The sequence below is a fragment of the Dromiciops gliroides genome, chromosome 3 (genome assembly GCF_019393635.1).
Source record: "Dromiciops gliroides isolate mDroGli1 chromosome 3, mDroGli1.pri, whole genome shotgun sequence".
Lineage (NCBI taxonomy): Eukaryota > Metazoa > Chordata > Mammalia > Microbiotheria > Microbiotheriidae > Dromiciops > Dromiciops gliroides.
In genome coordinates, this window is record NC_057863.1 from 166,260,712 (window position 1) to 166,287,896 (window position 27,185).

Sequence of the window (27,185 nt, forward strand, 5' to 3'; positions counted from 1 at the left end):
AAAATGACTAATATGGTAATATTTTACCTTATTGCACATATATAATATATATCTAATTGCTCTCTCCTTTAGGGAAGGGGGAGGGAGGATGGAAGGAGGGATACAATTTGGAACTTAAAACTTAAAATAAAAGTGTTATTGAAAAATAGTGATTAAATGACTATTTTCTTTTTTATTTCAGTAATTCAAATACCTGATATAGGTAGATCAACCTAACTGACCTTTTCATTATGTTTATCCTATAATATTAATAGTTTTATATCCCTTGAAATTATGATGGGAGATTGAGAGAAGAGGTTAAATTTGCCACCACTTACATATTAGGATTAAATTTAAACATATTGAAAAAACATAACTACATAAATTAAGAATTGAGCAACTAATGACACATTTTGTCTAAAGAATTAGTATATTTCTCTTATTATTATGGTAAAGAGGAAAGAGCACTGATGTCAGAAGAGATTCATTAAGAACCTAGCTTTGTTAGTAATGACGTTCTCAAATATTAGCTAAGTTGGAGTCTAGGAAAGAGGGACAGATAGAGAGCAGGGAACATTTGAAACCTTTCCAGCATGGTAGGAGGAAACTGTCAGACTTTATAATCCACCAGCACAACCAATGCATTAAATGAATCTATTAGAGTAGCATTTCTGCATACTAAGACTCTAGATATATCCATAATAAATCTAGTATTTGAAAACCAAAACTCTTAGTGGAATGGTAGGACAAATGAAATTTAGACATTTTTCATTAGTATGAATATCTTTAATGAATAGGAACAAAAGGATTCTGCAAATGGTGCCTATGTTTGCATTCATGCTTTGCATGAAATAAATATTTGATAAATCCATCTTTCATTTAATTGATTTTAATATCCCCAAATCAAATCACTTAATAGAAATGTCCATATTGCATGTTGTTTTGTGTACTGAGAGCCTAGTATACTAGTTACACAAAGAATATTCATTAATTTTTAAGGCAATTTTTTTTTGCCATGGTATGGGGGTTAAGTGACATATCCAGGGTCACACAGCTAGTAAGTGTCAAGTGTCTGAGGCCAGATTTGAACTCGGGTACTCCTGAATCCAGGGCCAGTACTTTATCCACTGTGCCACCTAGCTGCCCCCAAGGTGATTTTAAAAAAGAATCATGAAGATTGTTTTGTTGATACTAGAGAAACAAAAAGGAGACTAAGACATGCCAGAATGACCCATGTAAGTTACTGTTGCAAGACCTAAACTGAGACAGCAGCCATGAAACTTATTGAATATGGTGAATGTCAGCTGTGTAGCCCATAGACCAATGTATTTTGTAATTCTTTTGAGAGTAAATAGGACCTTTACCAATTTCATATATTTCTATAAATAAAATTATAATATATACACTTGCCACCTCATGAGGATAGTAAGGGTGAGATTCTGCTTTCAAAAGACTTATTTTATGAATGCAAATTCATAGGATATCTATATGATTTTTAATCATAAAAGTATTTTATTATTGTCTAGTTAAATGAAGAGATAGTTTTCATTTGTTTTTATAAGATTTCTACTATCAATTTTTTCTCCCTCCCTCCCCTCCCTCCACCATCCCCAAGACAGCAAGTAATCTGATATTGGTTATATATGTACAATCACATTAAACATATTTCTGCATTAGTCATGATGTGAAAAAGGAATCAGAACAAAACGAAAAGAAAAACAACAAAGTAGATATTTTATGGTTCAATCTGAATCTATATTCCACAATTCTTTCTTTTTCTGGATTTGGAGGGCATTTTCTATCATGAGTTCTTTGGTACTATCTTGGACCATTGTATTCTTGAGAAGAGTCAAGTCTATCACAGTTGATCAACAGACAATGTTGCTGATACTGTGTACAATGTTCTCCTGGTTCTGCTCATCTCATTCAGCATCAGTCCATGTAAGCCCTTCCAGGTTTCTCTGAAATCTCCCTGCTCATCATTTCTTACAGCACAATAGTATTCCATTATATTTATATAACACAACTTGTTCACCCATTCCCCAATTGATGGGCAGCCCCTCAATTTCCAATTCCTTGCAACCACAAAAAGAGCAGCTATAAATATTTTTGTACATGTGGGTCCTTTTGCCTTTTTTATATCTATATGATTTGAAGTGTATTTAAGGACTATTCTTAATTTTATTTGCAAAATTCATTTGTGGATTTTTTTTTTCTCTTCTGCTTCCTATTGGCATGTGTTGCTTGTTTTTTCTCTAAAAAGATGTAAAGTGCTGTAGATAATTACAACATCGGTAAATTGTTTACCTGCTAGAAGCAATGTTCTGTGTATATTCTATGTTTAAAGAATTATAGTATGATTTTGCTTAATTTTTTATGAAGGAGTTCATAAGACTATTTCCCCCTTGAACATACTTTATTTATTCTAATTCAAATGACAGAATGTTATGGTTGGAGAGAATTTAGAAATCATCTAGTACACAGTAAACTGTATTGTAATGATAAACAGTAAAAGCCTTGGATACTCTGATTAATATAATGACCAAAGTCAATTCTAAAGGATTCATCATGACAAAAAAAAAATGCTATCCACCTCCAAATAGAGGACTGATGAACTCTGAGTGCAGATTGAATTATGATTTTGTTCACTTTTAAATTTTTCTTACTTTTTTCTAATGTGGCTAATATGGAAGCGTTTTTTTTTCATGATTGCATAATTTTAACCATATTGCTTGCCTTCTCAGTGGGTCAGAGAGAGGTGATAGCAAAGGAGGGACAAATTTTAAAACTAATTTTTAATGGATGCTAAATAATAAATTTATTGACAAAAAAGAAAAGAAAATGAAACCACCTAGCACAAACTTCCCAGGTTTGTTATGAGGATCAAATGATATAATAATTGTAAAGTACTTAGTACGTCTGGTACATTGTATGCCCTTTTTAAATGGCTGTTGTTTTTGTTGTTGCTGTTGTTGTTGTTGTTATTCAGTTGTTCTTTAGACTGTTAGTTCTTCTTTACCATATAACCTAGGGATATATATATATATATATATATATATATATATATATATATATATTTTTTTTTTTTTCTTCTTGACCTGTAAAACTCTCAATTCTGTCAGATACTATTTTTTTACACCAGCCAAGTTTTGTTATGAGTGTCATTTAGTTCCATCTTTAAAATAGAAAACTTGGCACTTGAGTACTGTCTTTTTTCTCTTTTCAGGTTTCTTTTGAGGCTTCAGTTCTATGGTATCTCTCTGGTTATCTCTATAATGGAAGTTCTGTTTCCATACAAAGAAAACCAGACGCTTGGTTGCAAAAAATGTGAGCTATTCAGAGTGTAAAATGTCTCATTTTTACTTTTGAAGAAAAACTTAGAATACTGAATAATTTCAGGAAGCCGTAGCTGTCTATTGTCTCTTCCCACTATATGCTTTGAGAGTTTCTATCTATGGGTGGCTTGTCTTTGTAATAATTAGCAATACTTAATAGGTTGTATTCTTCCCTTAAGTAAATATGTTCAGACAACCAGAGAAAATTAGTGTTAAAAATTATTTTTGCTTTCAGTGTGACATATTTAAAGACAAAAAATATACATATATACAGATATGATAACATATGTATATCTGTATCTCTGTCGCTGTCTCTCTCCCTCTCCCTCTCCCTCTCTCTCTCTCTCTCTCTCTCTCTGTCTCTCTCTCAACTCATTAGACTTCAGAAAGTTTGTGCCAAGTACCAAGTTGTTGAATAACTAATGGTGACTTTCTTTGGTCAGTTAGACCTGAGTTCAAATATGATGTCAGATTCTTACTACATCATCAATTAGTTAATGAGACCAGGAATTTGCAAATCAGAAACCTAATGGTATAGACATAGAATCAGTATTAATAGTCAAATTGTAGCAAGATGATAGGTATTCTTTTTTTTTTTTGTATTTTCATTAAGTTTTTCAGAACAGTAATCACCTTGATCATTCAGATCATATGAACATAGCATAATTATCTGGATATTTACAATGATGATATTAAAGCCTATATTGATGAATACTTGTTTTCTCAACTTTTTTGTGATTATAATGATATAGCCTATTGGATTATGTAAAGAATTAATTGTTATCTGAGGGTTTTATAACCCCATCTTTTGGCTAGAATTAAAAAAAAAAAACCTGGGTGTGCGCACTGGCCTCAGGGGCTCCGCAAACGGCACAGTGCTACACCCACTGGTTGTAACCGTCACCATGGCATTGGCACTTTACGTCATCACCACTTTCTGATGCCTACATGGACCTTCCAAAATTATAATGATTGGAAGCCCAGTGAGGGCAGTCATGTGACTGTCAGAGTGGCCAGCCAATTGTCTGGGAGCTGTGTGTGGTCAGCTTGGGGTCTGCTGGGAAGAAGGGAGTTTTTTTTTCACCATTCTAGCTTGAAGCTGGAAGGCAACAGGATGCTGCTGCGTGTTCTCAGCTGATTCCTGGGCAGTGGTGTTGTTAAGGTTGTATAATTTCCCTTTCCCCATTTTATTTCCTTCACCTTAATCCTACTGATCCTTTTTGTGGTTTTTTTTTTAAGTTCATTCTTGTTAAATAAATCCTGCTCTGTTTTGAGGGAGACTGTCTGTCTCATTCCTTGCCCCAATATTGTGGCGAGCCACTTAGCTAACACTACCCAATTAAAAATTGGTCCCCACAGTTTTGGCGAGCCAGCCAGGAGTTGATTAATCTAGCGAATTTCTTTACAATTATAAATTTCAAAAGAGAAAACCCCCCAAATTTTTTCATTTAAAATTTCTGACAATATTTAGTTTGTAATGAGTGAAGAGCACCATTTCATAGAAGTTAGAGAACTGGCCTTAGAACCAGAAAGCATGTTCAAAGCCTTTCTCTAACACATAATGGATATATGACTGCTGTTTTGGTAAGTAGCCCAGCTTAGTATAAAATAAATGGAAGCCATGCCAAATTTTACATTTTAATTTCTTATACCATTGAGAGGTTCCCACAGTTATCATTATTAAGTTATTTGTTGCTTAGGATGCTTATTAGCATAAGGTAAACTCAGAAATAGCTCAGTCACTTAGAATTATTTAAAGATTTTTTTTTCCATTAAGTATATTTTCCTAATTTCTATTGAGCCTAATAATTAAGATGGCCATAATTGTTAGCCATCAAGGCCAAAAACAATATACGAGCTTTGTCCATCTTTGTTTGCTACAAAAATAATCAGGTGATTTTCTTTAAAATGAGTAATTTTACACGCAAATTAAATATTATTACCAAAAATTTTTATAATATCAAAAACAATATTGACAAAATACCCACACTCATACTTTGAACACGTCTAATATACTGTCAAAAAATGTTGGCATTTAATAAATAATAGCTGGTGGTGGTTTAGATACTTTTTCTTTTTGGTTTTATAATTAAAATTTAATTAATATTATAAGCATAGATCTTTTTTGATTTACTAATTCTCCTCATTTGGATCCAAAGGAAGGGCACAGAAAATTTGGAAGAGGAAAAATATTCAAGAACCAAATATTACCTCATTCTGGAATGTCCATCATCTGTAGAATTTGTGTGTCAATAGATAGCAGCTGCTCCCCTCTGGTTTTCTGCCACATATATGATTTTTAAAGGTTGATTCTAGGAACCAGTTTTATATTAGAATTTAAATTTTGGTAAATATGATCATCAAGATAATTGTTCCAAATAACATTTAGCATTTAAGAAAGTTTCTCTTGAGATTTTCAGAAGTTTCTGATCACTATTAGTCTGTCCCTGCCCAATCATACAATTAGAACCTTGCCAATTAACATGTAGAAAGCTGCTACTGATACTTTGTTTCTCCCTTTCCAGAAAATACTGTGCCTATATTTAGCTCAATCCTCTTAATTATCAGGACTAAAAATATAGATTTAAAGTTATTGAGAGTTGGTGTGTTGGGGCAGCTAGGTGGTGCAGTAGACAGAGCACTTGCCCTATAATCAGGAGGACCTGAGTTCAAATCTGGCCTCAGACACTTGACACTTACTAGCTGTGGGACCCTGGGCAAGTCACTTAACCCCAGTTGCCTCACCAAAAAAAAAAAAAAGGTGGTGACTCATAGAGTTGCTAAAAAGAATCAATGGCATCTCTGACCACACCAAGGTATAATTTGGGACCCTTAGTAGAACGACTTCTTTCATTTTGTCTTTAGACAGTTTACATTTAGAGGTAACATGATATCTTGGGGAAGAACACAGGACTTTGAATCAGAAGATTTGTATTCAAATTTTACTTGTTCCAGGTGACTTGGGAAAAATCATTTAACCAAAGCTCAGGCTCCTCACTTGTAAAGGTCAGAAAAATGTTTTACCCATGTACATTACAAAATTGTTGTAAGGAAAGAACTTTGTAAAATTTAAAATCCTTTATAAATAAGGATTGTACCTTGGATTTTATTGTTACAGGGAATTTCCTTCTACCAATGCAGGTCAGTTGATCTCTGAAACTTAAAAGCTTAGAGTGTAGCCTAGAACATGATTAAAATAAGTGATTTGACAAGGGTCACACTGAAAGTATGTGTCAGAGGCAGGATTGTACTGAAATCTTTCTGGCTTTGAGGCTACCTATCTGTAAATAGATTGTAAATTACTAGAGAACAGGGTCTGTCTTTGGTCTTTCTTTGTAACCCCCACATGTAGCAAAATATCTGGAAGATAGTAGGTGCTTATTAAGTATTTACTGACAATGACATAAAGGAAATTTTTAAAATAAATACATTTTATTAGTACATTTCTATAATATATAGCAGTATATCTGGAGAGAACAACCACTAGGTTGTTTTTTTCCAAAGAATGTTTCCCTCACATTGTCTGGGTTTATGAGGAGCTTTATTACAAGACCATTTAAAGTAGAGGGGAAAAAAAGTTAACATACCAGTGGTCATTATGAGACTTTTCATTAAGATGTCCCTCACATCTTCTGTTTCCCCATGCCTAGATAAACTCATGCTATAAATGATAGGCTCTGAGATGACAGCATATTATAGGGGGACAAGACAACATTTTTGAATTTGCTCAAAAAAGAGGTAAATGATTATCTACTAGAGAGATATACAGAGATTTTTCAGAATTGTTCTACTATTCAAAAATAAATTGAAACAATGTAGTATGCAAAAAGTTGTATAAGACTTAAAATCCTAAGTCAGTGTGATTTACAATGATAATGCTGATAATGAAGATGATATCATATAGTTGTCTGCCCAAGATGATTCTCTCCACTACTAGTCTCCTTCACAAGAGAACATTCAAGTAGAACATAAACACCTTGAGGGTAAGGATTGCTTTTAATTTTCTTTGTTTCCTTTACCTCTATACCAAAATGAATAATAAATACCTGTAATAAATATTTTTTGAATTGGATTGAATAAGATATCCCACATACAGTAGCACTGAATAAATTACTTTGAGTTGAACAACTTTATGTACAATATAGAAATTGGGAAATTAATTATTTACCATGTACTTTTTGTGCCACCGGGGTCCTAGGAATAAATGATGTTTATTTCATGCTATCTTAGACTTATTTCATTTAATAAAATTACTATAACTTTACATATTAACTTTTCATTATTCAGAAATTTCCTTTGTCATATAAAAATAAAATTTTCCATGCCTCTAAAACTTGGTATGTTTCATGAATTTTCTCTCCTGTAAAAGCGAAAACAAGACTCAGGTTAGCTATCTATAAACCTTGGGTTGGTTCCAGATGTCCACACTGATTTCAACTGTTCTGGTAGACAATGTAGATTGTTTTAGAAATGGGCTATTATTGGGATCCTTCCAGACATAAAATAGTTCAAAACCATTTGTCCTCTTATCTTTTAGTCCACATTCTTTGTAACTTTTAAACATTGCACTAACAAAAATTTCTTTAATAATAATATTTAAAAAAAACTTCAGTAGTAATATTTCTTGCCACAGAGCATTATCTTTTTTTTTTTTAAGTGAGGCAATTGGGGTTAAGTGACTTGCCCAGGGTCACACAGCTAGTTAAGTATTAAGTGACTGAGGCCGGATTTGAACTCAGGTACTCCTGACTCCAGGGCCGGTGCTCTATCCACTGCGCCATCTAGCTGCCCCCATTATCTTTTTTAAAGTGAATTTTTGTGCTACTTAATACTTCCAGGCTGATAACAGAAGAAAATGGACGTTTCTGTTTATATATAGAACAAAAGCAGGTGAAAATGTATATTTATTCCCACGGACAGGAAAGATTATGTCTAAAATCAATGCATGTAAATCAATGCAATGTAAATTTACAAGGGATCTTTCTTTTCTTTTACATTAAACTTTGAAACTTATCTTTTAAAATATTGTTACTGTACTCTGAGAGGAGACCGTATATCATAATCCAACAAGCAAACATTTATTAAGCACCACTTATTTATTAAGCCAGACACTGCACTGTGTTGTGGCTACAAATATAAGAAATGAAAAAAAAAAATCCTGATTCACAAAGTGCTTTGAACCACAAGTAAAAGCTGAGAGTGGGGAAGGCCAACTTCCAGATATACAAATTCTTAAGAAAAAGTGCACTTAATTTTCTTTCATATCATGGGCAGACTATAAAGCAAAAGGAGCTAAAAAGGAACTAGAAAAGAGTTGAGGTAAATTATTCAGAACATAAAGCCAACAGTGTTCTAGTTACTTAAACCAATAAAGGGTAGTAAAACCTTATACAAATTTCAGAAAGAAAATTATGAAATATAACCTTAATTCCACTTTTAATGTTTTCGGTGTTTCTTTGGTGCAAATAGTGATTTCCTAAGTAGTTCTATTAAGCGTCGAACAATTAATGGTTAAGAGAAAAAAAATCCGAACATTTACACAAAGTTCTTTCTTTTGAAAGCTGTTCTTAGATTCCCTTTTTAGGAACTTACTCATAACTCTGATTCTACATGCTCTCCTGTTTTTATAAACTTCATCTGCGTGCATGCTATTGATGTTTACCTGGGTATTGTAACTAACTGCAGCTCTCAAATCACATTCTGTATTGTCATTTTGCATTTGTTTGATCATCTTAATCCAACTCATTTACCGACTTTAACAATAAGCTTACTACTTAAGCTGTGTAAAGTTTACAAGACATTTTATAATACATCATCACATTTGAGTCTCACAGCATCCCCCTTCAGGTACTATAATAGTACTTCCATCTTACAGAGGAGGAAAGTGAGACAGAGAGTTTAAGGGACTTATTCGGCATAGCTAGTGTCAGAATCTATATTTAAAGATAGGTCTTCTTGATTCCTTTTTTTTTTTTTAACTTTTTTTTTTTTAAGTGAGGCAATTGGGGTTAAGTGACTTGCCCAGGGTCACACAGCCAGGAAGTGTTAAGTGTCCGAGGCCGGATTTGAACTCAGGTACTCCTGACTCCAGGGCCGGTGCTCTATCCACTGCGCCACCTAGCTGCCCCTTGATTCCTTTTTAATAAACATTTTATTTAAAGTTTTGAGTTCCAAATTCTATTCCTTCATCCCCCTTTTTCTTCCTCGCCTCTTCCTTGAGGTCGTAAGCGATCAGATAGAGGTCATGCATGTGCAATTATGTAAGACATCATATTAGTCATTTTGTATAAGTAGACCCTAATAAAAGGGGAAAATGAAAGAAGGAAAGTGAAAAATAGCAAGCTGCAGTGTTTGTTCAATCAATATCAGTTCTTTCTTTGGAGGTGGATAGTACATTTCATCATTAATCCTTTGGGTTTGTGTTGAATCATTGTATTGCTGAGAATAGTTAAGTCATTCTTCATTGAACAATATTGCTATCACCATACACAACATTATTCTTGTTATGCTTACGTCACTATCCATCAGTTCATATAAGTCTTTCCAGGCCTTTCTGAAATCATCCTGCTTGTCATTTCTCGTAGCACAATAATATTCCATTACAATCATCTACCACCACTAAAAGAGATGCTATAAATATTTTTTGTACAACTGTTTTTTTTTTCCTTCTTCTCATTTTGGATGTCTTTGGGATATAAACCTAGTAGTAGTATTGCTGAATCAAGGGGTATAGACATTTTTATAGTCCTTTGGGCTTAGTTTCCAACTGCTCTCCAGAATGGTTGGATCAGTTCACAAATCCACCAACAGTGGATTAAAGTCCCAGTTTTCTCCCTTCAACATCCAATATTTTCCTTTTTTGTTACATTAGCCACTTTGATAGGTGTGATGTGGTACCTCCAATTTGTTTTGATGTGCATTTCTATCAACAGTTATTTAAAGCACTTTTTCAAATGATTGTAGATAGATTTGATTTCTGTCAGAAAGCTACCTATTCATATCTTTTGACAATTTATCAATTGGGAAGGACTTGTATTTTTATATATTTGACTCAGGAATAGAGTGTTGTAGGTACATGTTCTTCTCATATTCCACAGGGTTCATTCTCTGTTCAAGTGTTGGTTCATACCCCTTTGTTTTGTGGTATATATATGCTTGAGAAAATTTATTAGATTGGGAGGTCATATGTCCTTTTGTTGTTAATGTTCCCTCTTTACTTATTCACTTATTTTCCAAGTTTTTCACTTTCTTCTTCCTCTGATAGTTTATTGTTTTGTTTTGTTTTTTTTAACCCCCCACCCCCGGATTTTCCTTTGTTTTCTTTCTGAGTCTTTAGCCTCTTATGGGGGTTTCTTTTCAGGCTGGATCTCAAAAGTGTCTTAGCCTCCTCTCACATTTGCCAATCCATATTTCACCAGCATAAGTCTCTGTAACAAGTAACTTTTGGGTTAACCACCCAAAGCTGGCCCCAGTTGGATGCTGTGCTCTTTCCTTTAGGCTTAGTGGAGTAATGTGCAATACCTCATTACACACACATTCACACACAAACACGTTGAATCCTATCCTACTCCCTCTGTGCAGTTCAGACAGGAGCCATGTTGGTGATATAGGGTTGTCCACTGGAAATTCAAAACTTTTCAGTGCTGGTGTAATGGGGTTGTGGATCCCAGAAAGCTTTTCCCAAGGGTTGTTTCCTGCCACACTGATTGTCTGTCACTGCCTGAACAAATTTCTACAGACTGAAAAGATGGAAATCCTAGAAAAAGTGAGGGGGGCCAGGTTTTAGGATTGTGTTTTGTTATCATTCCCAGCTCTCGTGTCAGGTCCTTAGGTCTGCTCATGTCAAATACTTTCCAGTAGTATGGAAAGTGGGGGAGGGATGCTCAGTGATATCAGGGTGAATGAGCATCATCAATTCATGAATATTTGGGGGCAGCTTAACCTTCTATTGGATTCTTAGACCATAGAAACAGATGAAATTACATTATCTTCAGTGCATGATTTCTGCTCTGGAGAGGTTTGAGGGCTGATTGGGATCAGAGAAAATGTCTAGTCTTCTATTCTTTTGCTTCAGTGACCCAGAAGTTCCTAACTCTCTTTAAAATATTTAGCATGACTAGGGAAGAACAGTACTACTTGAAATTCTTCTGAATTGCCTATTTTTCTATGGATCCTCATGCAACATGCAGCAAGCTATTCACCAGGGACATCCTCTGTGATCACTTGGAAAAGATCACAAACTTACAGCTGTTTACTCATTAGGCTTGAATTGAACTTGAAGATTGCACTGCTTAACTGCTAAGCCTTCTCTAGGAAGAGACAATGAAGCAGCTTAATGGATAAGATAACATTTTGAATTTGATCAGAGAGTAGTAGTCTCATAGCAAATATTATGTGCAGTTACATATGTATGTGTGAGAGGAAGGGATGGATTATTTTACATAATATGAGGGTTGTGGCTCTATACTTAGTAAGCTTGGGGAAGTGTGCATTACCAGAAGCTTCATTACTTTAAAAAATAAAAGGAAGTTGTGACCAGAGCTGGACAAGTACTATTTGAGGCACACTCCACTGGGTTGAAGACTTTACATATGTATATCTCAATTTTATTGAGACAGTTACTTTGAAAGCAGGAAATGACTGGGTCTGAGCATATAAATGGATGAGAATAAGTTGTTGCAGGAAAGACAGGCTGGTGCCTAAAAGTAGTTCTGACCTTTATTTTAACAGAAATAGTGTATTGTTCCGACAAGACTTTTTTTTTCCTTAAAAAAATCACCATTTTAAATCAATCTGTTCTTTTGTTGTTTAAAAGATACTTTCAGATTCTATGCCTCTGACTCTGTGTATATCTCCCTATCCCTCTATACCATTGTTTGGCACTACTGCCTAAATGGACTTTTCTTTCATAGAAATATTTGACCAAAGTATTTATTTGGCTCTTTCCCAGTCTTTCTCTCCTTCAAGAGGCTTCTCCATTAAGAGAGCCTAGAGGAGAGCCTATCTTCTCTCTTGACAGCAGAACTCTCTTCTCCCAAATTTACATAGATATGTTCTATTTGGTAATTATTTTTTTCCATTTTGGGGGAGAATATTACCAAAATGTCCAAGTTGGAACTCCAGGTTATATTCCAAATGTAGAATTCTAAAACTGTGAGGGACAGACTGTAGAATTCATATAATAATACCCATTACCTAAAACATCTAGCTCCTGTTAAACTCCAGAGAGAGACAGAAAGGTCATTAGGCTTAGAAACAGACTATTCTATTCTTTAATACTATTAATTATTGGGAATTCTACTTTTTATTGAATTGAAATATGTCTGTCTTTAACTTCTACCTGTTAGCCCAAATTGACTCCTCTGAAATAAAACGGAATGATTTAACTTTTTTCCTGTAACAGCTCTTCAAATATTTGAAGACAGATCATCCTTCATTCTCCAAGTCTTCTTCAGTATAGACTATATGTTTATAATTAATTTTCCCTTGGAGAATATCTTAGAGGCAGGAAGATCTGAGTTCAAGACTTGCCTCTGCCACATACTATATTTTGACCCTAGGCAAATCACTAAATCTTTTAGTGACTCTAAAAATGTAGGTATCAAAGAAACTTCTGTTCTGCAGTGGTGGAAGGAGTTTCTTCATTTAGGAGTACTAGGTAACAAGGTCAGAGATCCAATTACCAAAAAATTTCTTCTGACAGGATTCCAAGTCCCTTTGTAATATTAACCTGTGGCAATCAGAAATTAAGTGAGAAAAAAAATGTGGTATCAATGAACATGATACCTGGAAATACTTAGTTTGTATAAATCTAGAAAAAAAATGCTGATAGGAAAGAACTGGCTTACATGAAACCATGATTTGTTTTGTTTTGATTATTTTTCTCTACAATTTAATGAATCAATTGATAACAGGTCAACTTTATATTTAAAGTTTATTAAGCACTTTCCTTTCCTTTTCTTTTATTCTTTTTTTTTTTTAATTTTGGCCAGGCAATGAGGGTTAAGTGACTTGCCCAGATTCACACAGTGAATAATTGTCAAGTGTCTGAGGCTGGATTTGACCTCAGGTCCTTTTGAATCCAGGGCCAATGCTTTATTCACTGATTCACCTAGCTCTCCCTAAGCACTTTTCCTTGCAACAGTTCTGTGAGTTAAGGATTATCCATATCAAAAGAGCATCGCTAATATTAGAACTCTCTTAGGTCATATTCCATATTGAGATAAAATGAGGCAAGGCACTGAACACAAATTATTGAAAATTTAACTCAAGGAGATTTACTTTGTACTAACATGGCAAAGAAGGGCAACACAAATACATTGAAACTTACAGCCATCTCCTTTATCCATATGGAAATATGTCTGTTCAGCAACAGGATAGGTTAAGCTGAGGGGTTTGAATTTCAGGAATCCAACAAGGCCATGGGGCATAAACTCTATGTGACTAGGTCTTTTTATATCTTTAGATGACCAGGAAGCTACATTGTGGGAAGATGGATACAATGGAGTACTATAGGTGGCTCTGTCCTGGGTCTACTCTATGTTGCCTGGGGTTATTGGCAGTATAAGGAAGTTGTATCTAGGAAGTTGGGGATCATTTATATGGGACAATAGGATCCCAGAGGCAGATTTATCTTCTTTTAAGTAAAGCTTCCTCATGTTGTGGGTAGGAGGAAAGAAGCTGTATCAAGGAAACACTGGTTCTGTCACAATCCCTATTTTAAAGAGGAAGAAATCAAAACTCAAAGCACATTAATGGCTTCTATATGATCTCACAGATGTGAACCTAGGTACCTATTCTGTCTTTACTCCAGATCTAGTAGTGCTTTTCCCACTGCACTATGTTCACTAACATAATGGTGTGAAAAAACAAATCTGTTTTTGCATTTGATCTTAAGTCCAAAGCAAAAACAAAGTGCTTAGTTGCCAAATATATGATTGACAGTGGAGTATACAGTCAAATGTTCACCGTTATCTGCCCTATTATCATTCCCCCATGTACTGACAATAAAGTCTTCTATCATTTTATATCTCTCCCACCCCGCCCCACACCAAACACACACTTCCCACCAATTCAAAACCCTTTGTCTTCTGGTAATAATGTCTTCTGTTCTTAGCTAGATTGACGTTCAGATAACTTTGGAACTTTTCCAGCTTGGTCAATTTACCAGAGCTTATATTCCACTGACATTGAAATGACATTCTCTGTGGAAACCTAAAAATACAAATTGATGCAAACATTAAGAAAGGAGGAGAGGGGGCAGCTAGGTGGCACAGTGGATAGAGCACCAGCCCTGGAGTCAGGAGTACCTGAGTTCAAATCCAGCCTCAGACACTTAACACTTACTAGTTGCATGACCCTGGGCAAGTCACTTAACCCCAATTGCCTCACTAAAAAAAAAAAAGAAAAGAAAAGAAAAGAAAAAAAAAGAAAGGAGGAGAGGATAGATGAAGCATGAATATTATTGGGATGATGACCGAAATAAGTTTTCCTTTGTACTCATTCATTTTACCTCAGTCTCTCTTTAGCATTCAAAAATATTCATTATTTGCACCCCAGGTTTTCTAAGCTCCCTCTACCAGTTTCTTTGACACTACACTCTTTTGCTTATACCTGCCTAATTACTCCAGTTTTCTCTTTTTTACAAATCACTTCCTCTATCTACTCACTAAACATAGAAAATACCCTAAAATTATGATATACCCTCTTCAACCTGGCAAAGCAATTTCACCTCTGAATGTCCAAAGGACTTTCAATGGTTCCATCATTTTCTATGGCTTGAAAAAACAAAACTCCTTAATTCATTCCCTTTCCTTCTTCTTTCCCTTTCCTTCTTCTGCAAATTATCCATGGTCAATCAACTTAGTATATTACAATTCTTTTTTTTTTAATTTTTTTTTAAATTTTGTGGGGCAATGGGGGTTAAGTGACTTTCCCAAGGTCACACAGCTAGTAAGTGTCAAGTGTCTGAGGCCGGATTTGAACTCAGGTACTCCTGAATCCAGGGCCAGTGCCTTATCCATTGCGCCACCTAGCCACCCCTATTAGTATTATTCTTGAAGTCCAAACACCTGAGTTTTAATTTGGGCTTTGCATCCAACTTGCTATGTGACTTCAAATAAATCATAACATTTTCTTGAGTGTCATATCTATAAAACAATATTATTACTCAGATTCCTTCCGACTCATACTGTGACTTCATATACAATTAATTATTTGTGCATAATACCTCTGAATTTTTTCCATTCTCTCCTGTTCTTACTGTCCTCTAGTTTATCCTAATCCAGAGCTCCATCAAAATGTATTCTTGCTCTTCCATCCTCTAGTGAAGGAGTAATTAACCTTTATGACATGGATCCCTTTTGCAGTCTTGTGAAGCCTATAGACTCTTCTGAATCATACATTTTTTTTTTTTTTAGTGAGGCAATTGGGGTTAAGTGACTTGCCTAGGGTCACACAGCTAGTAAGTGTTAAGTGTCTGAGGCCGGATTTGAACTCAGGTACTCCTGACTCCAGGGTTGGTGCTCTATCCACTGCGCCATCTAGCTGCCCCTGAATCATACATTTCAAAGCATAAAAATAACTTTACAAAGGAAACAAATTGTATTGATATTCAATTATCAAAAAAATTACAACAGCAATATCATAATCACTATCTCATTCACATCATTTATGATGTTCAACTAGAAATGTTTTAAGGAAAATTATTATTATTATTATTATTTTAGTATTTTAGTATTTTACATACTAAGTGGTACGATCCAGGAAGTGGTCCGGTCACTGATGTCCTGGTCTGCACTCTAATCTTTAACCAGGAAAGGCCCTCTACCTGCAGCCACATAATTAGCACTCCTTTAGTTCCTGAACCTGTGACTAGGGCCCTTACTCCCTTGTCAGAGACCACAAAAACTATTCTTTACCTTGGAACAGTGACCAGGCTTCATGCTCTCCTGTGGCCTCAAGCCCTAATGCTCAATTCTGCCTTGAATTGCAACCAGGGTCCCCAATTCCTTGTGACTAACTAGAAATGCTCCTCTCTACCCTGGAGATCCAGAATTACATATAGGCAATAGAGTTGCCGATCAATACCAAAAGCATCCAGTGCCAACAAAGGGGCCCCTATAATTATATAATTATTGAAATACATTATATCATGTATCTTTTTTATTTCTCTGATTCATTTTCCATCCTTGGGCTGAGATATTCTGAAGATGCTGTTGCTGCTATTGCATCTTCCTCTAAGATCCATAACTGGTGCTGCTGGTGGGTGTCCTCCTGACTGACCCCAGCCTTTTGTCACAGACCTTTCCTGCCAACCTCCTCATCCATTTTAGGCTTGAAAATATCTTATTCTAACCTATTGTTCACTCTGCTGCTCCAAAATTTGATTTGAAGATTTATTTTAAAGTTATTTGCAGGGGAATGTGTGAAAACTTCAGCTGTGTAGATTCCTCTCCTACCCCATCTTGGCTCTCGCTCGCTTACCCTCTTCATTCCATGTGTTTTGATAAAATGAATATTCATCTATGAAGAAATTATTTTCTTAAATCTATATAGATCAATGTTATTTAATTTTTAATAGTTCAGTCAATATTGATGTTCCAGTCATAATACAGCTTATTTATTCAATTCTGAAGGTATTTTAATATTTGCTTTTGTAGTGTAAGGATTTATTGCCTTTTGGTTTCTAAAACATAGGGAGGTCCTGGTATATAATTCTAATCACCTAATTTTATTTTCTAAGCATTCAGTTGATAATTTTTATCTCCTTTTTTTAAACAGTAATATGATCAAATTCTTTCATATTTATACAGCATGATGTAGCATAAACAACAATGGATTTGGAGACAGAAGACTTGAATTTGAATCCCATTCTTCTAATGCCTACCATGTGAAGGCAATTAAGCTCACTGGGCCTCAGTTTCCTTACTGTTTAAAATGAAAGGGTTGCATTAGATCATCTCTAATGTTCCTGTAAGCTCTAAATCCTTTCATCCTTTATTTGTTCAGGGAGATTATCTAGGTTTTAATTTATAATGACCCTTTCTTTTTTCTCACTTTTCTTCCTTTTAATATATGCTTTGAGCTTTTTTTTTTCTTATTATTAGCATGTTAACCTGAGGATAGAGGAAATAAATACAAGGATTTGGAAACAAAAAATCCACAACCACAATAACAAACTGGCTGCTCTTAGTCCTTATAAAAAAATGGTACAAGGAAGAGGTGAAAAGCAATGGCTACAAAAGCAGAAGGGGCAGGGATGATCCTCTTACCTGTGAACTAAGGACAATGCTTTGATAGACACAAACAATTCCATTCATATTGTTATTTGAAGTGGAGAATGCTAGATGTGTGAGAGCATTTGTTTTTTATTCAAAACTAGTAATGATAGGTTTTTTTCTTCAGTTTCATCTTATTTATTGTATAGCATAGTCTACATGGAGAGACTTAACGTCCACTAGCCACAGAATAGAAAAAGATTATATTCTCTGATCTATTCATTCACTTTCATTCTTCATACTTGACAATCTATCTTAAGAATTCTTCTATGGATTATTATTTTGGTATTTTCAGTGGTCTCTGGGCAATCTCATTCTTGACAAGAAAATTGAAAGTTTCTAACATGAAGAAAAATATATGGAACTACACCATTTTCCTTATTCTTAAGCAAGAATGAATAGATTGTTTAGGCAGTTATAAATAGTTTTTAAAAATGTTGAGATGCATGATTGCTTCCAGGAACACACATGATATATTTGCCCTAACAGCAAATAACAACTTAACAACAACATGGAGTACTTTGAAGTTTACAAAACACTTTAAAAATATTGTCTCATTTTATCTTCACAAGAACCCTGAAAGGTGGGTACTATGATAATCCACACTTTACAGATGAGAAAACTGAGGCAAAGAAAACTTGCCCATTGACACACAGCTAGTATGTAGATGTTTGAGGTCAGATTAGAACTCAAATTTTCATGACTTCAGGTCCAGCACTCAAAGCCACAACATCATCTAGCATGAAACATTAAAATCTAAGATTCTTTCCTTCTCATGCAGTGCATACTACATAAAAACACATACAGGGGCAGCTAGGTGGCACAATCGATAAAGTACCAGCCCTGGATTCAGGAGTACCTGAGTTCAAATTAGGCCTCAGACACTTTACACTTACTAGCTATGTGACCCTAGGCAAGTCACTTAACCACAATTGCCCTACAAAACAAACAAATAAACAACAACAACAACAACAAAAAGTTATGTTTGGGTATTCTCAGCTCCTGAGCTTTGTGATACCATGAGCTATAGTTCCTCTGCCCTGATTAAAGACCTTATTTCTCTTAAAAAAACAAACAAACAAAAAACAAAATAAAAAATCATACAATCACAGAAGACTGACAAAGTCCCTGGAAAATATGTGGAAAGTAGCCTTTACAAGAGCTGTCCAGGACAAGGAAAACAAGAGGTGGTCAGCATCCTTCTGAGGATGAATGATCTGACATGTGAATGTGAGGTCATAAAAATAACAAAGTTACACAGTATTGGACATTCTTTATTTTTATGATGATATCAAGTTTATGAGAGTTCTGTAAAGAGATTTGAAAAATTGCCCACAAAATGTAATTCATTGAAGATAATAATTAGGGAAAATTTTCAGAAACGAAGATTAAATAGAAAGAAGTTGAGATCAATAAGGAGAAATGCATGTTAGTTGGTGAATGAAAGGAAGAATAAAATCAAGTATTTTGCTCAATAGTAATCCTTTTAATCATATTACAGAGTAGAAAATAGTGTGTTTTTACTTACATAATTGTAACAAAGGAAAACAGTAGAAAATTGCACAATGGGTTTTAGGAGTTATCCTACTTTTACTCTATAAAGTAGATTTTAAATATCAGTCTGATAAATGTCTTTCTGATAAATAGCTACAAGAATTTTAGTAATAGATGCAATCCATTGTAATGAATGAAAGATAGTTTTGATTGTCAAGGTTGAAAAGGTAAGTGAGCATTTTTCAGATTCATCCTCAGTTAATTGTGGCAGTGAGAGATATCTTAGGAAAATTACAGAGACAGATTGATGATCTCATCAAGTCTGATGGTTGATAAGAGGTTCATTCATAACAGATGTCTACATTTAGCCTCAGAGATGAAAGCAAGCAGGCTAGGGTAGCTTCTTGATATTTAGAGGCACATATTGGAAAAAAAAAGATTCAGGAAATTCAGTGTAGAGCATGGTGATAAGAAAGAATACATATGATGGACTTAGGAAGAGAGGGAGAGATGCTAAGGTAATAAGTATAACTAGACCAATATGTTTACTTATATCAGTATTTTATACACACACACACACACACACACACACACACATATATATATATATAATAGTAATTTCAAAGCTATAGGGAACTCCTGGTTGGGGGGGGGGGTGGAAATTCATCTGCCAAAGCAGATCATCTTCAATGTACCATTGTAGAATATTGCCTGGGGCACAAAGATTTATGGAGCGGGGAGGACATAATTAAGAGATCTGGGTTTGAAGTCATGTCATGTCTTTATGACTTCCAGGCCTGCTCTTCAAGCATGACACCATTTTGCCTATTCAACAACAATAACAACCAACAACAGACAACAACAAATATCTAGCATTTATATAGTACTTAAGATTTGTAAAATGGTTTACTAATATTATCATATTGTATCCTCATAACAGGCAGCCCAGTGGCACAGTGCATGGAACAGTGGCCTTGGAATTAAAAAGACTTATATTCATGAGCACTAATCTAACCTTAGACAATTATTAGCTGTGTGACCCTGGGCAAGTCATTTAACCCTGTTTGCCTTGGTTTCATCTCTGTCAAAGGAGGTGGAGAATAAAATGGAAAACTACTCCAGTCTCTTTGCCAAGAAGACCCTGAATGGGGTAACAACAAGTCTAATACCACTAAATAAACAAATAAAAATATCCTGATAACAACCAGATGGGAAAGAATATATTAGTGTCCTCATTTTTAGATAAGGAAAACTGAAGCAAAAAGAAGTTAAGGGACTTACCAAGAGTAACATATAATAAATGTCTGAGGCCAACTTTGAACCCAGGACTTCCTGATTCCAGCTCTAGCACTCTATCCACTGTACTACCCTTGATGATTTTTTTCTTTCTTGTGCAATACTATTCTTAACCTATCTAGTCATTCTCAGAAAGCCTGGGGAAATAATTAGTAAAAAAGCATAGCTTCAATAATCCAATTTTATACTGTCACTGAAAATAAGGGATTAGGGGGTGTTATCATATTGAAGATTTCACCTAGCCATTAGTCACATTCTCATCTCACGGTAACAGACGTTTTTACTATTTGTTTAGATGTTTACTGAATCTTGGCATGACTGGAAGGAAAAAAAAAAGTGAAACTCACCACAAAACGCAAACCTAGATATGACTGAATGAAGAGCAGAATTATACTTCATTTTCCACTGTGTTAAGTAGAAATTATGAAATGTAAATTCTTAATTTATGGTGTATGAATTATCTATCCACAACTCTAGTACTTAATGAAATTGTTAAAACATTTCAGAAGATGCCAGGGCAAATTGTAAAGTCACTGTCACAAGTGTAAATGGGGACAGAGAGATGCAGGGAAAGACAATTGTGCAGCATTTCACAAGAGAATAAAATGGGGAAAAAATAATTGAGTACAGACCCTAACAGACCAAGGGGTATACACCTTTACTCAGTAATGTTAAAGCATTCCTCAAAGACAATATTGTGCTCAGAAATAAACGGCTCATATGGCTGGGAATAAAATATAGACCTTTTCCCCTCCCAGTTGTCTATCTAAATTTGACCCAGGTTAGCAGTAACCAAAAGGAGCTGTTTGGTGTTACTGAGGTTAGATCACTTTGAAATAGCCAGTTTTCTTCACTGTTAGAAACCACCATCACCAATTACAACTTTTAATGGTGGTCAGCAGTCAGACAAATGAGGAACAGAAACAGAGTTACTCTGTGACCTCAGGAGGTGTTGCTCCAAAATATCTGTGGGGCTGATTTTGGTCAGAGGTCAGAGGTGGCATTAACATGACCTCTGCTGCATTTGATTTTTTAGGCTTCAGCTTTCAGTCTGCTCCTTTTATTTTTTTTTCAAGACCCTTGCCATCATGATTATCAAAAACTGTGAGAAAATAAAATGAAACAGGAGAAAAAGAGGGCGTTTTCTACTTTCATCTGGAAAAAAATGAATAAAATATGTCTCAAAATGTCAAGGAAGACAAAAAGAGACAAATAAGTAATAAGAATATTAATACCTCAAGTAATACATTCACTTATACCCTATATAATCCAGAAACAATCATGCTCACTTCAATCTATAGTTGAAAGGTGAGTTATTTTTCTTAATAGCATATAGCTATCTAGGACAGAAAGGAAACCCAGGTGTTCTGCTTTTCTGTGAAGTGCATTTTCCATTAGTTATTATAGGATATATTCCCACCATCAAAAGTGGAGGGTAGTAGGAAAGGGGTGTATATGGCCATCTGGACATGTACTAATAGAGATCAGAGATCCTAGGGGAATTCATAATTAATTTTCTAACATGAAGCCAAATGTGAAAGGCAAGGATAGAGATATCAGGGAAATATTGTGTTTTGGCTTTTTTCAACTCTCTCTTCTCCTAAATAAGGAGAGGATATTTATATACTTTGATGAGCTTAACATGGACAGATTCTGTAGAATGAAGTCCACTTCTTGAAAGTATGGAGAGAGTTACAGAGGGAGCTAATTTTTCTGTTTCTCAAAAATGATCTCCATGCATTTGGAATGGTGTGACCAAACTCTGGAGGCAGAAATAGGGGAGGGAAGATGAGGGAAATGATCCAAATAGGATGTTTCACATATTTCTAATGCTACCCCAAAAAGGGCTAGTTAGAGAAAACATTTGTAGAAAAGAAAATGCCAATTTAAAACTCTAAGTAGTCCAATAGGGTATAAATTTTAATCCTTTGATTGAAGCTGCCATGGATAGGTCATACAGACAAATGGGCTTCAAATGAAGGGGAAAAAAAGAAAGAGCAGGATTTTCAAAGAATTTCAAAGTCTCTTTTCCACAGCTCTCTCTGGACAGAAAGACAGGGCATCAGCACATTGTCAAAAAGGGTCAAGGGCAGCAGCTTCAGTAGGAGTATTTGTTACCCTTAGTACAATGACTAAAGGAAGACAATCTGACTTTGACAAAACAATGTCATGTTCCAGGAGTCCTTAAAAATTATCAGCTCTTTTCTCTCCACAGGCAGAAGGAACAGGTTTTATCACCTGACCACAGGTTCTTGAACACTGCTTTCTCATTTCAATGGTTAGTTTTCAACCTGTACTTCTCTTTATCCTCCCTCCTTTCTTCCTCTGCACACCATTGTCTGAATACCCTGCACTTCCCATCCATGTTCCCTCCTCAATAACTCTAGGAGTGACCCTGACAAGGACAAAATGAAACGAATCCTTTACTTTTGCTGGATGGTAGGTGAACAGAATTGTTACTCAGTGTGCATATGGGTGAAGTTAAACCAGACGTATTAATTACACTTAAGCAAAATCCAGGGCTTCAAAAGAATTCAAGGCAGGGGTTGGATAAGGCCAATTAAAAAAATAAGCTTTACCCCTCTCTAATATATGTTGAAAGTCTTCCACCCAAGGTCCTTCCAGAGCAAATATTAACTGTATGTATAAGATTCATATATAAGACATTGAATGGCTGGCAGGGGTCACTGAAGGACAGAAAAAGGCTTCTGATTAACAAAATTTAGTTATACTTGAATGTGTCCTCTTTTTTGAGGCAATTGGGGTTAAGTGACTTGCCCAGGGTCACACAGGTAGTAAGTGGTAAGTGTATGAGACCAGATTTGAACGCAGGTCCTCCTGAATCCAGGGCCAGTGCTCTATCCAGTGCATGACCTAGCTGCCCCAGTGTCCTTCTCTTCTAACTATAGTCCTAGATAACTCTCAGTAAAGATTCTTGTAAGTATGCAATATCTGTTGTATTTCTTCCTCATCAGCAACTCCCTTTCTGACATTATTATTCATGCCACTTCTGTCTTGATCACTCTACTAAAACTGATATTCCCAAAGTAATCAGTGACCATTTTATTGACAAATTTCATCACCTTTACTCAGTACTCATTTTCCTTGAGATCTCTCCAGCACTTGGTGATCAATTTCTCACTCCTCTCACATATGTCTATCCATGACATCTGAGAATATTCTTCTATCTTGATATTGAATGATCATGATTTTTGGCTCTTTTTTTTTTTACTTGTCTCTATCATAAGGCACCTCTTCTTCCTGTTGTTCCCTAAATGTGGAAATTCTTCCTTTGGTCATTTGATGTTTTTTTTTTTTCCTTCTCTTCTTTCCAAAGAGTGCCACCTTTCCCTGGACCCTTATGTGATTTAGTATACACTTTGGACTTTTCTATTCTAATGACAAAAAAAAAAGAGTAAAAAAAAAAGTGTTCACTTGATCCCACCATTCCAAAAAAACTACTTTGGAATATATTTCTTTTCCTTTGTAATGTAATTTGGCATATAGTCAGATGACTTGAAATGGTAAAACTTACATGGGGCATTTCAGAAAATTGCTTCTGGGAGACAGTAGAACTGGTGCATGGATGTTCTTCACCTGGCTACCACATTGTTGGGAATATTCCATGTGGTCTTGAGAAACTGGGTTAGAGTTTAGGTTGTATTTTTTGTACTTTTAAATTCTGGGTTCAAGGAGTGAAGTCCCCAAACAGGGAGATCAAGTCACCGGGACTTAGGAAGCCATCTTTCCAAGACAGTTGTTGCAACTAGCCAAGAAAGATCTTAGAAGGCAGGGGTCTAGGAGGAAAACCCAGAGGTTGCTTTGGAATTGTATTTCTTGGGGTTTGGTACATAATGCTATGTAGTAACTGAGTTAAGCTTTAAACCTAAGCCCTTTACCCAGACACTAAGGTTGTGTGATTTGAAGGTATAGTGAGAATAATGGAGGGGTGAGCTGGATAGTGCCACCCAGGTGTTGGGAGGGAAATGTTTGTTATGTTCTTGAAGTAAATATTTCTTGATAAAAGTTAATCTTACAGATAAAGTGACTAAATGGAACTGGGGCACTTGAACCCCTAAAATTAAAGGATCATCATTGTCAGGGCTCTAGTCCATTGTAAAGAATAGAGGCTTCCTAGATGCCTTGAGGAACTGGACAGCTCTGGGGGAGAAATCTGATGCAACCCCTGGCTTTCAGGCAGTGGGAGAGGGGAGGACACAGAGTATCATTCTTATACCTTTGATCCTCCTACATAACTAGAAATAGTCTGAATAACTTCTACTTCCTCAACAATCATTCAATTCCATTACAAATTAGTCTCTATCACTGCTACCATATTAAAGCTGTTTTTGTTTCAATAGTTCATGATGCCCTCTTAATTGTGAAATCTGCTGAACTTTTCATATTCTTCATTCTCTTTGATATTTCTACTTCTCTGGGTGCTGTTGACAATCTTACCTTCTTGCTTATTTTTTGTTTCTTCTATGGCATTGTTATATCCTGACTTTTCTCTTATTTCTCTGTTTCTCACAATTTGGGGGGGGGGTTGGTGCTCAATCTTTATCCTCCTACCACTTCCTAATACTACCCTACAGTGGGACCAGGATCCCTACATCCCTGTGACCAATAACAAGCATGCCTCTTTTCCCTGGAACTGTGACCCAGAGGTACTTATAAGCAATAGAGTTGCCAAGTAGTGCCACTTGTACCCAGTGCTAGTAAAGGGTCTCCTGTAATCTCTTTGACCAGTTGTCCGATCCCTTTACTATCTCTGGGCTGAAAGCTCTTGAAGCTACTTCTGATGCTGGTGCCACAGATGCCGCTAAGGCATACCACTCCTGCTCTGGACACTCTCTAAGCCTGTGACCACCCGAGTGTCACAGACCTCTCCTGGGCACCCCCTAATTTATCTTAGGCTGGAAAAATTATTTCTGGAAGTTTCTGGAAGAGAGCAGGTAGGTTTAATATGTGAAACTTCCTAGTTCTTTGACCATGAGCAAGTCATTTATCTTCTTTGAGGCTCAATTTCCTTATCTGTAAAATAAGGCTAAGAAATCCATAGCAGTTATATCAGAGGGTTACTATGAAGGTAACATAAAATGTGTAAAAAAAACACCCCAAAACCTTTAAAGTCCCATAAAAATCCTCTATTGTCATTCTATCTCCACTGTGTATCCAGAGAACATATCTCTGCTTATCATAAATATTTCTTGAGGAAGCTAGGTGGCACAGTGGATAACACAGGCCCTGGATTCAGGAGGACCTGAGTTCAAATCTGGCATTAGACACTTGATACTAGCTGTGTGACGTAGGTCAAGTCACTTAACTGTCAATGCCCCACCAAAAACAAAATAATAATGATTATTATTAATAATAATAATAATTCTCTTCCTCCCAGAATCAACTCTGGGACCACTTTCACAAAATCTTTGCTGATTCCCTTCCTGAAAATATTTTTTACTTTCTCCAATTTTTCTAAAAAATAAAACAAAACCTCTGTTCTTGAGCAAGTCACATATTCTGTTTGTCTCATTTTCTTCACTGAAAAAATAGAGAAATTGATAGTACCTATCTCCCAGTGGTGTTGTGAGGATAAAATATGATATTTGTAAATTTTCTAGTACTCTGCTTGTCACATAGAAGGCAGCTAGGTGATACAGTCAATGTCCACAGATACTTTCTAGCTGTGTGACACTGAGCAAGTCATTTAACTCTCTGTCCCTTAGTTCCTGATCTGTAAAATGAGAAAGAGAAGGAAATGGCAAAATACCCTGGAGTCACAAAGAGTGACTGAAAAGACTAAAGTGACACATAGAAAGTATTATATAAATGTTAGCTACTATTATTTGTGTGAATGTTTATTTTGCCCTGAATATACTGTGAAATATAATATTGTATATATGCTGGCCCTCAATAGACCGTAAACTCTTTCAGAGCAGGGAATATATTTTTTTACATTTTTGTATCAGTAACACTCAGTGCAGTGAATTGTCAATGGTAGTTGTATTTTGAAAATGCGAAGTGTAAATGGAACTTGAAATGAATTCAATTATGCCACATCTTTCCTGGCTTTCATTTTATTGTATGTGTACATGTTAATTTATTGATAAATTGATTTTGGAATTTCCTTTTTATAAGACTAAAATTTACAAAGTACTTCATGCACAATTGTCCTGTGAATTCAGTATACAAATATTATTTTCATCCTCATTGTATAGAGATAGAAAAGTGAGACTTGGGGAATGGGGGTGGGAACTTAAGGCTTGGACAGGTGAAGAGCTATATTCAAGCATCACACAGTTATTAAGTGGAAGTGCTCTTCATTATATCATGCTCACTTTCAGGTTAAGTTCATCTTGAACTATATTTTTCCCTCCTCAAGAGAAAGTATCATGCTTTGTCTGTTGCAATTTCCATAGTACCTTGCACATAAATATTTGTGGATTGAAATCTGTGAGGAGGTAAGGACAGAGTGGGAGGGGCCAGGGAGACTGATTGACCGACCAAGGTGTGCCAAATGAAAAAGTGCCCTTCTGAATCTTTCTGAAGTGTCTTTAATGTCTTTCTTCTTCTTATGCTAGGATACAAACTGATCTGAAAAAGCTCATTTTACCTTGCCTTGTAGTAATCTTACTCTAGGCTTTTATTTTTTAAAACATTTAGCACAAAATGCATAGCATTGGCATGGGTGGGTGTTTGTGGAACAAGGAAAGGGTTGAAGCAGCAATGTCAAGATGGAGGGAAGGAAAGGAAGTGTGAGGAGGAGCTAAGCCACTTGATTTTCAGTCTCTATCAAGTCCCA